The following is an 11,358-nucleotide window of genomic DNA, read 5'->3' as shown; positions in this document are numbered from 1 at the left end:
GTTTTAAATGATGTTTTCTTCCTTTAGAGATAATTTACTATTTTTCAGACAAGCAGTTGAATGAGGGGTTGATCATCTTTATCCAATCAGAGATGAAGGTGATTTGGAATTTGGTGTCAGTTTTTGGAAGATGGAGTCTATTTTCAGTTTATCTTTATTCTGAGAGTTTAGCCCTCAAGAGACTCAATTTAAAGCCTGGGGCACTTTTCAGAGTTCCTCATTTTGAAGAGCAATGAATTCCAATTCTTGCCTTCCGAGCACCATGAAACTGTCAAAACCTCTGTGCCTCTTCTGTTTGAGTTTATGCTTTATGCATCCCTCCAGATAAAATTCATGTTTGTTTGTTTTCTAGATGAGCCTGGCAGTACTAACAACCTGGGATTTTTCTAACTGATGAGTTTTTCCAGCTATAATGGTGAGTGTGCCTTCCCCCCCCCCCCAAGTTCTCTGAGAAAACTATTTTTCTCATTGAAGACAAAACAGGCCAAGTCTCCTTATGAAGGACATACACTTCCTCAAGGTACCAGGTGAGAGTTTTGACTTCAGGTTTATGTCCAAGGTGCTGATCTTCCATCCCATTCTCCTTGGATTACAAGCCTGTCTCCTGTTCCCCACATATGGAACTTCAGAACCTAGGGCCTAGCCTCCAGACTTCAGCAGATAACCTCAGGACAAAAAAAATCAGCTCCAGTTGGCCCTTCTTTCTCTTCCTTCTCACTGACCCTTAACTCTAGTTATTTCGCATACTTTAACCCCAGCTCAGTCAGACATCTTTAAGAAAAAAGAAAAAAATTTAAACCAGTGGAAATAGCATTTTTTTGCGTTGTCTACTGTGGAATGGACTAAAGCACACCAACTATTAATACCAGTTATTAGGGAAAGGGAAGAAAAGGAGAGTAGAGAGAGAGATTACTAAGTGTTTATGTTACTTCGTATTTTTTTTCTATGTGTTTTATAAATTTGGGAGAGAACGTTCATGAGGTTTTTGCAAAGTATCTGTAATATAGAGAAAAAAAGTTTTTGAAAGTATTTATCCAACTTACTGACTTTTCTAGGTACTTGCATCCTTGATGTGAGCTGAGCTACTGGAAAGGGCCATTTTGGTACATGTTAGGGCATCCCTAAGACAGCAATGTTTACCTTCAGCTTTTATCAAATCCCATCATATAGTCAAGCCATATGAAACTTAGTGTTTTATAAGTTATAAAAATGTAATTGAGGTCAGTGTTTATTACATCATTCACTGCCCTCAAGGAATTATATAATGGCTTAGAGCCAAACTCACACACCAGCTATGGCAACAAGGTTTGAGTCTTATGGTGTGTATAATTATGCTTTTCTTTTTATCTGATCCTGGTATTTTATTTCTTTTTGGTTTGCTGTGTTACAAGCTGCCTTGAGTCTTCAAAGGAAAAAGAGAAGCCAATAGATTGTTTTAAATGCAGAAGAGCATTCTGGATTTCAAAGTTAAACCTGCTAAAATATTATCAGGCTGAGAAATAATGATTGAACCACTTGTCCTGTGAGTCTCTGTGGGTTACAGAGAGTGAACAGAAAATTCAAGAAAAAAGTATTGATAAAGCTTTAATAAAACATACAATTCCATGTAGGTAAGAATTCTGGATAGGTGAAGAAACGCTATGACAAAGTCCGTATTAATTAAATTTGGGTTTAGAAACAAAATTATAATTAATATCCTCTTTTTATAAGAAAGTGAACATAGTCTTAGATACAAAAGGTAGATCATCTGTACCATTGCATTTGTCTGACCTGTCATTCAATTTTGGTTAAGATTTCTATTCATTAAATAAAAGATTAAAGGCAAATTATAAAAATAAAAATCTGTATAGACCAGAATGAGCATTAGTTGAATTACTTGAAATTTTTCCTTTTTTCTAATGAACTTTGAAATTAAACCTCAAGGAAAGTCAAAGTCACAAACACATTGAGGCATTATTGTCTCCTTTACCATCACTAATTTCATATTTCATATAAACAATTGGGAAGCAACATTTGTGCATTAAGTACTGTGAATCCTGATTACAATTCCTGGGTTTGAAAGACGGCTTTGCCACCCACTACATGGGGAATTTGGTGCTGTTTACTCAGTCTTTCCACATTTCTGTTTCCTCACCTGTAAAACAGGCGTGCTGGCAAGTATCAGTATCATAGGATTGCTGCAAGAAGTTGAAAAGTTAATATTTGCATAGCACTTAACACAGCTCCTGAAACTTAGCAGGCCCAAAAGAATTATTAGTTATTAAACTACTAAAATCTTTCCATCAAAAAGTAGAAATCACTAAATATCACACCAGCGTTCTTTGAAACATTTTTCCTCCTTCTGCTAAATTAACCTATAACCTTTACCCTAACGACAAAGTTTGATTGAAATACTTAGGAGTGAGGTATTTATTATTTAATGTGGACTTCCTTATAAGGGGGTACAAAAAGTCAATACATACTCAAGGAAATACTATAAAGAAGACAATTTGTACACAATTGCCAATTCTGGATTAGCTGCAGATGTGGACAACTCATGTAACTTGATTGTGCCTAGATTTTTTTCATCTGCCAAATAGCAGTAATCAAAGTCTGATTTTTCTCCTTCACAAGATTACAGTAAAGTAACACACACACACACACACACACACACTACCTTTGAAAAGACTGTACCAATTCTCTAAGGAAAGGAAAACAGAACTTACTGTTAATTCTGCTAGATGTTTCCTCTACATTATCTTATTTAAAACTGCTCTGCAACCCTATCAGATAAATACTATTATCCCCAATTTGCAGGCAAGAAAACAGAAGCTCAGGAGGCTTCGATGCTTGTCCACACTCACATGGTCATTAATCAGCAGTGCAGGATTTCAAACTTCCTCCATAACAAATGACTAACATAGTCATCATACCTGGCGAAGCCCTCCATAGAGGAAAGCGCTCAGTAGATGTTTGGGGCCTTATTTATTGCTTAATACAGAAGCCAATGCCTTGAGTTAATCGGTTATTTATGAGTTTCTACTGCGCAACAGACAAATCTTGAAACTCACGTCCTTTAGTGGCTGTTCACCAGACTAAGATTTTAAGGAGGAAGGACTTCAGTTAATGTAACAGTTTCTGGTTGTTGCCATGACTACAGTGTAAGGAAACAGAAACAAGCTTGTTACCAATCAAGGCAGATATTGGGTTATTTCTCCAACTATCCCTCATACAAAACGATTTTTAACCCTGAAGTTTAGGAAGCCAAGGAAGAGTTTTAACATTGGGCTCCCACCATAGTTTCCTATTTAGAAGCTGCCTTGTGAGGACTCGTAGAAAACCTCATGCCAACCATCCCCAGGTCTGAGAAGACCCCTTCGCCTCCCCTTGCCTTCCTAAAGGGCAGGCGTGGCAGACAATTAAAAACTCTGAATGGAAAACATAAAAGAGAGTTTAATCATTGCCGAGTGGTAGAAATATCAGCCACGAGTGGTAGAAATAACAGCCTTGGAGCCCTTTTGAAGCAAAGCCAGGTGAGAAAGCCAGCTGGCACCAGCAGGAGAACATGCAGAGCCCCATCTCAGTCCTCCATGGGAACTCTTTGCTAAATCTTTCTAATAACATCAAGCCTGAATGTTTATTCTGATACAAGAGCTTGAAATCAACTCGTTGTCAGGCAACAGACAGTGATAGTATCTGTCCCTTGTGTCCCCAGGAAAATGGTTAAACCCTAAAGATGTTAATAGCTCCTATTGTTTTTATTTTTTTTAATTAGTTTATTTACTCTTGAGAGAGAGAGAGAGAGCATGTATGCATGAGTAAGGGAGCAGCAGAGAGAGAGAGAGAGAGAGAATTCTAAACAGGATTTGCGCTGTCAGCTCAAAGTCCAAGGCAGGGCTCAAAGTCATGAGCCACGAGATCACGACCTGAGCTGGAATCAAGAGTAGGACTCTTAACCACCGGAGCCACCCAGTCATCCTGATAACTCCTCTCCTTAATGGGAAGGTTTGGAAAGCACATTTTTATGCACATGGTGGAAGGAGAGTGGTGAATTCTGAGCCAGGCCAGCTCTGTCAGGAACAACATTGCTTCTAACCCTGCCGAAGCAGACAACGCGATTGTATATCCTCATTAATGCTATAATTGGTATCTGGAATCTGTTCAAAAATGCCGATTTCCTTTGTAACAGAGGATTATGGCTGAATTTGGAGTTCTTTATGGTCTGCAGATGCTTGAGAAATTCAAATATAAAAACTGTCAGTTAAACATCTCATGAAAAGCTGTACCTTCTACTAATCCAAAGGGACATGAACAAGTGCTTGAGGGGATAAAAATCCACTGTTTCGGTAGCTAACCACTTACAGAAACATTAACATTCTTGGACAGGGTTGCTCACTGAGTTTCTAAAGTAACTTAGGAGCTATCAGGATTCAGTTCTTAACAGACTTCAACACAGTAGGGGGAAAATTGTCAGTCACCAGCCTCCAGTATTTATGAATTATTAATGTTGGCTTTCTGGGTATTTTTTTTTAAGTTTTGCTTTTGTGTGCGTGTTCAGCTGAGTAATTCAATAGACTGATGGAGACATGAATAGATATGTTAACTAGCACCAGGGTTAACCTTTAAAGTTCGTTAAAGCTGTCAGCTTTCAATGAAATATTTTCACGTTCTTTTTTTTTCCCCTGTGAACTGGAATATAAACATTATTTGTACACTGGGATCAGAGGTGCTTGGGAGAAAAGGAGACTCCACCCTGTCATCAATTTTTTTTCTTTTAAACCAAGACTACAATAATGGATTCCTCAGGAAAGGCATCTTTTTAAAAAAAAAAAATTCTCGTTTACAAACCATGACACCAGAGTATATCCATGGCCTCGCTTTGTTACAGGATTTTTCAACCAAAAAAAAAAAAAAGTGGGGGAGGGGGGATGGCATGTCCTTATGGCTACAAAAACACTTGGGGGAGAAAAGGTTTGGATCTGAAGGGGACAAGGCAGGGATTTTGGAGAGAGAAAATGGAGACCAGGGTAAAGGTGATGTAGACATCAGCGTGCAGACCGCAAAAGGAACAAAAACCACATCTCACGGTCATGGTGAAGATGGCATTTAAAGCTGGTGACCACCGTGGGTCAAAACAAGGATTCTATTTGGAAGAGCAGAGCAATGAGAGGGCCCATCTTTAAACCAATTGTAGAGTTTCCAGTATCTTCAAGGATTTTGTAGCCACATGGGCTTGACGAACAAGGCTAAATAATAAACCCTCCAAATGGAAATCAGCCTGCTCTGAAATCTTTCCTGTTACTCTTTAGCTGTAGAGTGTCCTGCTTTTCCTTGCTGAGGGTTGGCTACCATTTGGAATCATCTGCCACCTGTCACGTGCCAGCGGTTTCCTCCTGCTCCGTCCACCCCTCCGATGACTGTGCGTTTCTAAGACCTCCTTTTATCTCAACCCCCATCAAAACTAGAAGGGGAAAAACTGGAAAAGGGAGACTTGCTTCTTTTCAAAGTCTTTAACTGCCCACCGGTTTGCAAGGGTTCCTTTACTACGATACGGAATGAGAAGACTGCCTGATGTGTGACAATAAATGATGCAATTAATCAAATATCTCAATCTTTTTCTAAAGGGATCTCCAGTCTTCATTTTTTTTTTCCCTCCACCGCATTCCTTTAAGGTCAGCAAGAAAGATAAGAGAGTGATTCACCAAACTTTGTAAACATGAAGAAAAATTGAAGCAAAGAAATGGGATTACTTGCCAGCATCCTAAGAGTCCTAGAAATACTTGAACTCAACCCTGGAGTCTCTTACCAGGTCCAAGACAACCAGCTCATAGCGTAATCTACATCTAATTTTCAAAGTTTATGTCTACCAATAGGTGTACAATTCAAATTAGGGCACTAAAATAAGGCATAGATATTCTTTCTCAGTGTATATATGCTTTTAAGATTGCCCCTTGGCATTGCAACCAAGGCTGAAGAAACCAGTTTTGAGGGCTCGGAGTTTATTTTTTGCTTTTCTTCCCCTCCTTCAAGGCCATTTTCTTTTTTTTTTCTTTGTATTTTCTGATACCTATCTTTTATTATCATTTATAATATAGCAGTATATATTAGAGACAATTTTTAAATTATTAATGTGCTTTATTTGTTTTGCAACTCCACGTCCATGTCTTAGAGACCCCATCTGCTTGGAGAGATGTGTTAGAGAGAGAAAAATAAAAATAAATACTGATGTAATATTCAGCATCTGACATCCGAAATAGGATTTAGCAGAAAGTCAATAAGCTTAAGAGCCGTGCATTTTTTAGAGAGAAAGGATTTCCCAAACGCTTTTATTTCCTCCTTTGGTATATCAACAACCAATCCGGGAGGACCCACGCCTGTTGAGTTCTTGTTACTGTTGAGAAAATTCCACTTCCACCCGGGAAGGCAATGGTGGAGAATCTCTTGCTCAATTGTAGAAGCAGATCAAAATGTAGGCGAAGAAAAACAAAAACTTCCCTATTTCCAGCTTCAGGATTTATAGGGAGCAAAAGAGGAAGAAAGAAACCAGATTCAAGTGTTCGGTCCTGTGTCTCTTGATGTCCCCCTCCCAGACTTTTACTCAGCGAGGGCGATTGCCCTATATAAGGCAAGAAACCTTGAAGAGAAGGGACTCTTTTTCTCCACTTGGGAGTCAAGAAGGAGGTGACTGTGCAGAGAACCCCACACCAACATACAGCCACTCGGCTTAATTAAGAAAGCACACCATGTGGCTAGAGACAGGGTGATCTGGGTTGGCACCTCTGATCCCCTTCAGTCTCCATGGCATGTGGGCATCTGAGTTGAGGGCGAGCCAGACTGATAGGCACCTGCCGTGTTGGGACATAGTGACATAACAGTAGAAGGTAGAACTGGGTGTCCTGGCCACAGGCCTGGGTGAAAGGCACGGTAGAGAACAAGGGTCTGAAAGCAGTGGACACTCCACAAGCAGAAAAACACAGAGGCCCCTGCACCTGCTACCACAGAGACACCTCCACCCCCTCATATACCCATATGCCATCCGAGGAAGGAAAATAAGGGGAGAGCAGACCCAAGCAATTTTATCTACACTGAACACTACCTAAAGGAACAGTTTAATTTTTTTTTCTTTGCTCAGACTAAACTTTATTCTAAATTGGATATTTTGTCACATCTCCTTCCTCACTCTCAAGAAGAGTTTCAGAATTAGCTCCTCAGGCGATCTTTTTGCATATTAAGCTTAAGAACCCTTGTCCAGTGCTCGCTTCGGTAGCTCATACACTAAATTGGAATGATACAGAGAAGATTAGCATGGCCCCTGCACAAGGATGACACATAAATTCGTGAAGCGTTCCATATTTTTGAAAAAAAAAAATAGATACAAACAGAGAGGGAGGGAGGCAAACCACAAGAGACTATTAAATACAGAGAACAAACTAAGGATGGATGGGGGGTGAGGGGGGGAGAGGGGAAAATGGGTGATGGGCATTGAGGAGGGCACCTGTTGGGATGAGCACTGGGTGTTGTATGTAAGCCAATTTGACAATAAATTATATTCATAAAAAAAAAAAAGAACCATCGTCCAACTTTCTGGCCATCCTTGCAAAAAATAAAAGCTAAGTTAACCTTTGGATTCATTGATCATGAGAAGAGCAGATATTCTTGGTACTTACATTAGTTAGAATTTCTCCCCAAGGACCACTTAGCAAAAAATCCCAGGCAAATGTTTTCAGTAGCAACCTTTCAGTAGACACACAAATGCACTTCTTGAAACCCTTTCTAGAATATTCTTTGCTCTATTTTGATGATACCTCAACAAAAAGTCATTTATTAAACACAATCTAATGTTGAACCAACATGGGGCGCCTGGGTGGCTCAGTCAGTTAAGCGTCTGACTCTTGATTTCGGCTCGGGTCAAGATCTCACAGTACAGCTCGAGGCCTGCTTAAGATTCTCTGTCTCCCTCTCTCTCTGCCCCCCGCCCCCCTGCGAGTGCACTCCCTCTTTCTCTCCCTCTCTCTAAGTAAATAAGCTTTAAAACAAAGTGTTAGTATTGAACCCAAATTACACAGCATAGGATAGAGTTTGCTCCAGAGGTAAGCTTTAGAATATCTGGTGGAATTCATGAAATAAATGGCCTTTGAACAAACTTCCCTTCATAAATATTATTTCAGCTTGGTTTTTGCTAAATGGTGGGTGGGTCCCAAGTTCAAGAGTATGCTTATTGTGGGACTAGCTTATGTCACTTATTAAATAGAGACATATATCTAGGCAGGCAATAGAGATTGTTCTGATATCCTTTTATAGAAATTGAGTCATTTAATAAGAACTCACAATGAAGTTTTAGTTTTTAGGTCTGTCATAACAAAGTACCACAGACGGTGTGGCATAAAGGTCAGAAATTCATTTTCTCACAGTCTTGGAGGCTAGAAGTCCAAGATCAGGGACTCAGCGGTCCAAGATCAGGGACTCAGCGGGATTGGTTTTTACTGAGGGCTCTCTCCTTAGCTTGCCCTAGAAGGCCCACTGTGCCCTGTGTCTTCACGTGGCCTTCTCGCTGTGTAGCTGTGTCCTAATCTCTTCCTCTTGGACGCGTTATAGTGGATGAGGACCCACCCAGATGACCTTATTTTACCTTGATTACCTCTTCAATGACCTTATCTCCAAATACAGTCATTCTGAGGCACTGGTGCCTCGGATGATCTACAGGAAAAACTGTACTCTAACCACCGAGTGTCTGACTTCAGCTCAGGTCATGATCTTGCAGTCCGTGAGTTAGAGCCCTACACGGGTCTCTGCACTGACAACTCAGAGCTGGAGCCTGCTTCAGATTCTGTGTTTCCCTCTGTCTGCCCTTCCCCCGCTCACACTCTGTCTCTCTCTCTCTCTCTCAAGTAAATAAGCATTAAAAAAAAAAAAAAGAAAGATAGTCATTTCTTAGCCGAGACACTTCATATTTTGCACACTTGATATAGTTTACACAATGAATTCATGTGAGTTATTACTTAAGCATCCAGTCCTCCTTCAAGATCTGTAGGACCCGCTTCCTTCTGACCCACTGTGTGATACCCAGAAGACTTCTGACCCTGCCCACTTGGGCTTTCCACAGTCTTCATTTTTACCAACAGTGTTAGGAACTTTAAAGAGGTCAGCTCTAACCCGTTTCCATGTTGATGGGATGGTGGAGTAGTCTTCCAACATACAATGTAAAATATCCAGTCACAAGGATTGGTTAAACCCATTTTGATTCATCTGTATAATGGAGAACTATTTTGCTTTTACCACTGATATTATAGAGCAACATATTTAATTGCTCAGTACTGTGGTACTTGAAAGAAAGCAAGTTACAAAAGAAGAGAGCCTCATTTTTGTAATCCACAGCACATATGTGTGATAGAACTGTCCACACGCGGAGTAGTTGACTCTAGGTGCTTGGCTGCGGTATTTGCTGCTGGCAGCTGAGATTCATAGGAAGCAGAGACACTGAGTGTACGATACGAGCTAACTTGGGAACTTGGTTTGTCTTTGATCCTTCCACTCTATTTGGCTTTAAGAACTTCAAAAGCTGCAAGACGCGTAAACTTTATCTGGATTATCTTGTCATTTGGAGCATTCAAGTGTCTGCTTCAATATGCCTTAGAATCACGATTGCCAAATGAGAGCGATACTTTGTGCTTCTCACATAGCTTCTTCCCAAGGATCCCAAAGCACCGGAGAAGTGTTACTTTTGCCTCCCTTCACTTCTCTCAAGAAACTCAGAATAAAGTCCTGGACAAGTTGACTCCTAAAAATTATCAGTTAATCCAAAGATAAACTGTTAAGGGCCTGCTTCCTCAAATAGACATCTTCTTCTTCATTCATTCTCTGATAACACATGAATCCCACAGACTACAAGAGGGATATGGAAATTAATAAAAATTCACTCCAAATAAAGGGCACACAAGGACATAGAAGAAGAAGTACTCGTATCTGAGAGAAAGTTGCCAAACTTCTTGGGCTCCTGTGGAACCTACCAGACTTGTTTTTTCTTTCCATATCTTTGTGTTGGCCTTTCAACTTTTAAAAGCAAACGATAGTCCCTTTCTATTTAAGTTCATAACAGGAATGCAACCAGAGATAAATGATTTCCTTAAATACAAGTCTGTACTAAGCTCTGTGATGCTAATTTATATCAGCTTTAGTGATTACTGGGTGGAAGCCATTTTTCTTAGCCCCCATCTTCCACTCACCAACATGAGGCACTCACATGGTGCACATCCTGCCCAGGCTTATTGTGCAATCAAGTGGCAGTGACGAAGGGAAAGACTTTGGTCTCCTTACCCTCACTCTATTCTGCTACATAACTAAGCTACTTTTCTTTGTTATTTTCATTCCCAAATTACGATCTGGTCATACAGTTTCCTAAATATATATTTACTTTATGTAAAATCCAGGGCATTTTGAAAGACTGAATCATCTTCATTTATAGTCCATACTTTAAAGTCATTTTTTTGTTTGCTTCTTGATGCAATATAGTATTTTGTAGTTGATTTTGGCTTCTATGAAAAATTTGCTTGTTTATATGCGTGTCTGTAAGAGCCTCGGAGATCTAAAGAACCAAGCATTACTAACTGTTATCTGGACATGTTTAAGAGACCTACTCACTCATTTAGCAAAATAAATTATAATAGAATTTTTCTATGTATGAATGAATATATGTTATATTTTAAAAACTTGGATTTTTCTCCCTAGAATGTAGAACTTTTTGGTTTTATTTTTGTTCCACACATTTAACTTTGAAATAAGCAGGTTGCTACATACCATAGTAATTGTGGATGGACAGGGGTCACCAGGAAACAATAAAACTGTCAACACAAAGTAATGACAACTGAGCACAGGGTAGCAAATAGGACATGAGTGTTTTATGAGGAAAGGTCAGGAGGTACGAGTCACAGGGAAGAAAGATGGGTTTTGCCATCCAAACTGAACACACTTTACAAGTTAATTAGGCTTCTAGAACTTGTTCCAGATGGTGGAGAAATAGAGTGTGAGACAGATATATGCCAGCAAGAGAGGAGTCAGGGATGAAACGTAAAGTGAAGTCTGGTGTCAGGGAGATCCAGGAACAAGTAGGAGATTAGGGAGAGAAGGCAACAGAGATGTGGGACGTGGAGCAGCGAGAGATGAGGCCAACATGAAGCCAGAGGTGAGGGCTGAGAGACCGCACAGAGGACCAGGAAAAGGGAAAACGCTCAGCGGTCTCCACTCACAGCATGGCGGTCAAGGCCGCAGCTCATGCAATGAACTCCTTCACCAGCTCTTTGTGGCCAATAGACATGGAGACCGCAGCTAAACTTCAGAACCAAACACGGTGCCGTGCGGCAGGAGTTCCCAGCTAAGTTAAGA

At 40.1% G+C, this 11,358-nt stretch overlaps 1 non-coding gene across 1 annotated transcript; it reads left to right on the top strand.

Annotated features, from left to right (window-relative positions):
* The first annotated feature begins 7,230 nt into the window (after positions 1-7,230).
* On the top strand, positions 7,231-7,336 carry LOC122475547. The gene has a single exon (XR_006295231.1). It is a non-coding gene; the product is annotated as a U6 spliceosomal RNA (small nuclear RNA).
* Positions 7,337-11,358: the final 4,022 nt, after the last annotated feature.

The sequence above is a fragment of the Prionailurus bengalensis genome, chromosome D4 (assembly GCF_016509475.1).
Source record: "Prionailurus bengalensis isolate Pbe53 chromosome D4, Fcat_Pben_1.1_paternal_pri, whole genome shotgun sequence".
NCBI lineage: Eukaryota > Metazoa > Chordata > Mammalia > Carnivora > Felidae > Prionailurus > Prionailurus bengalensis.
This window is presented reverse-complemented; position numbering and strand designations above follow the sequence as displayed.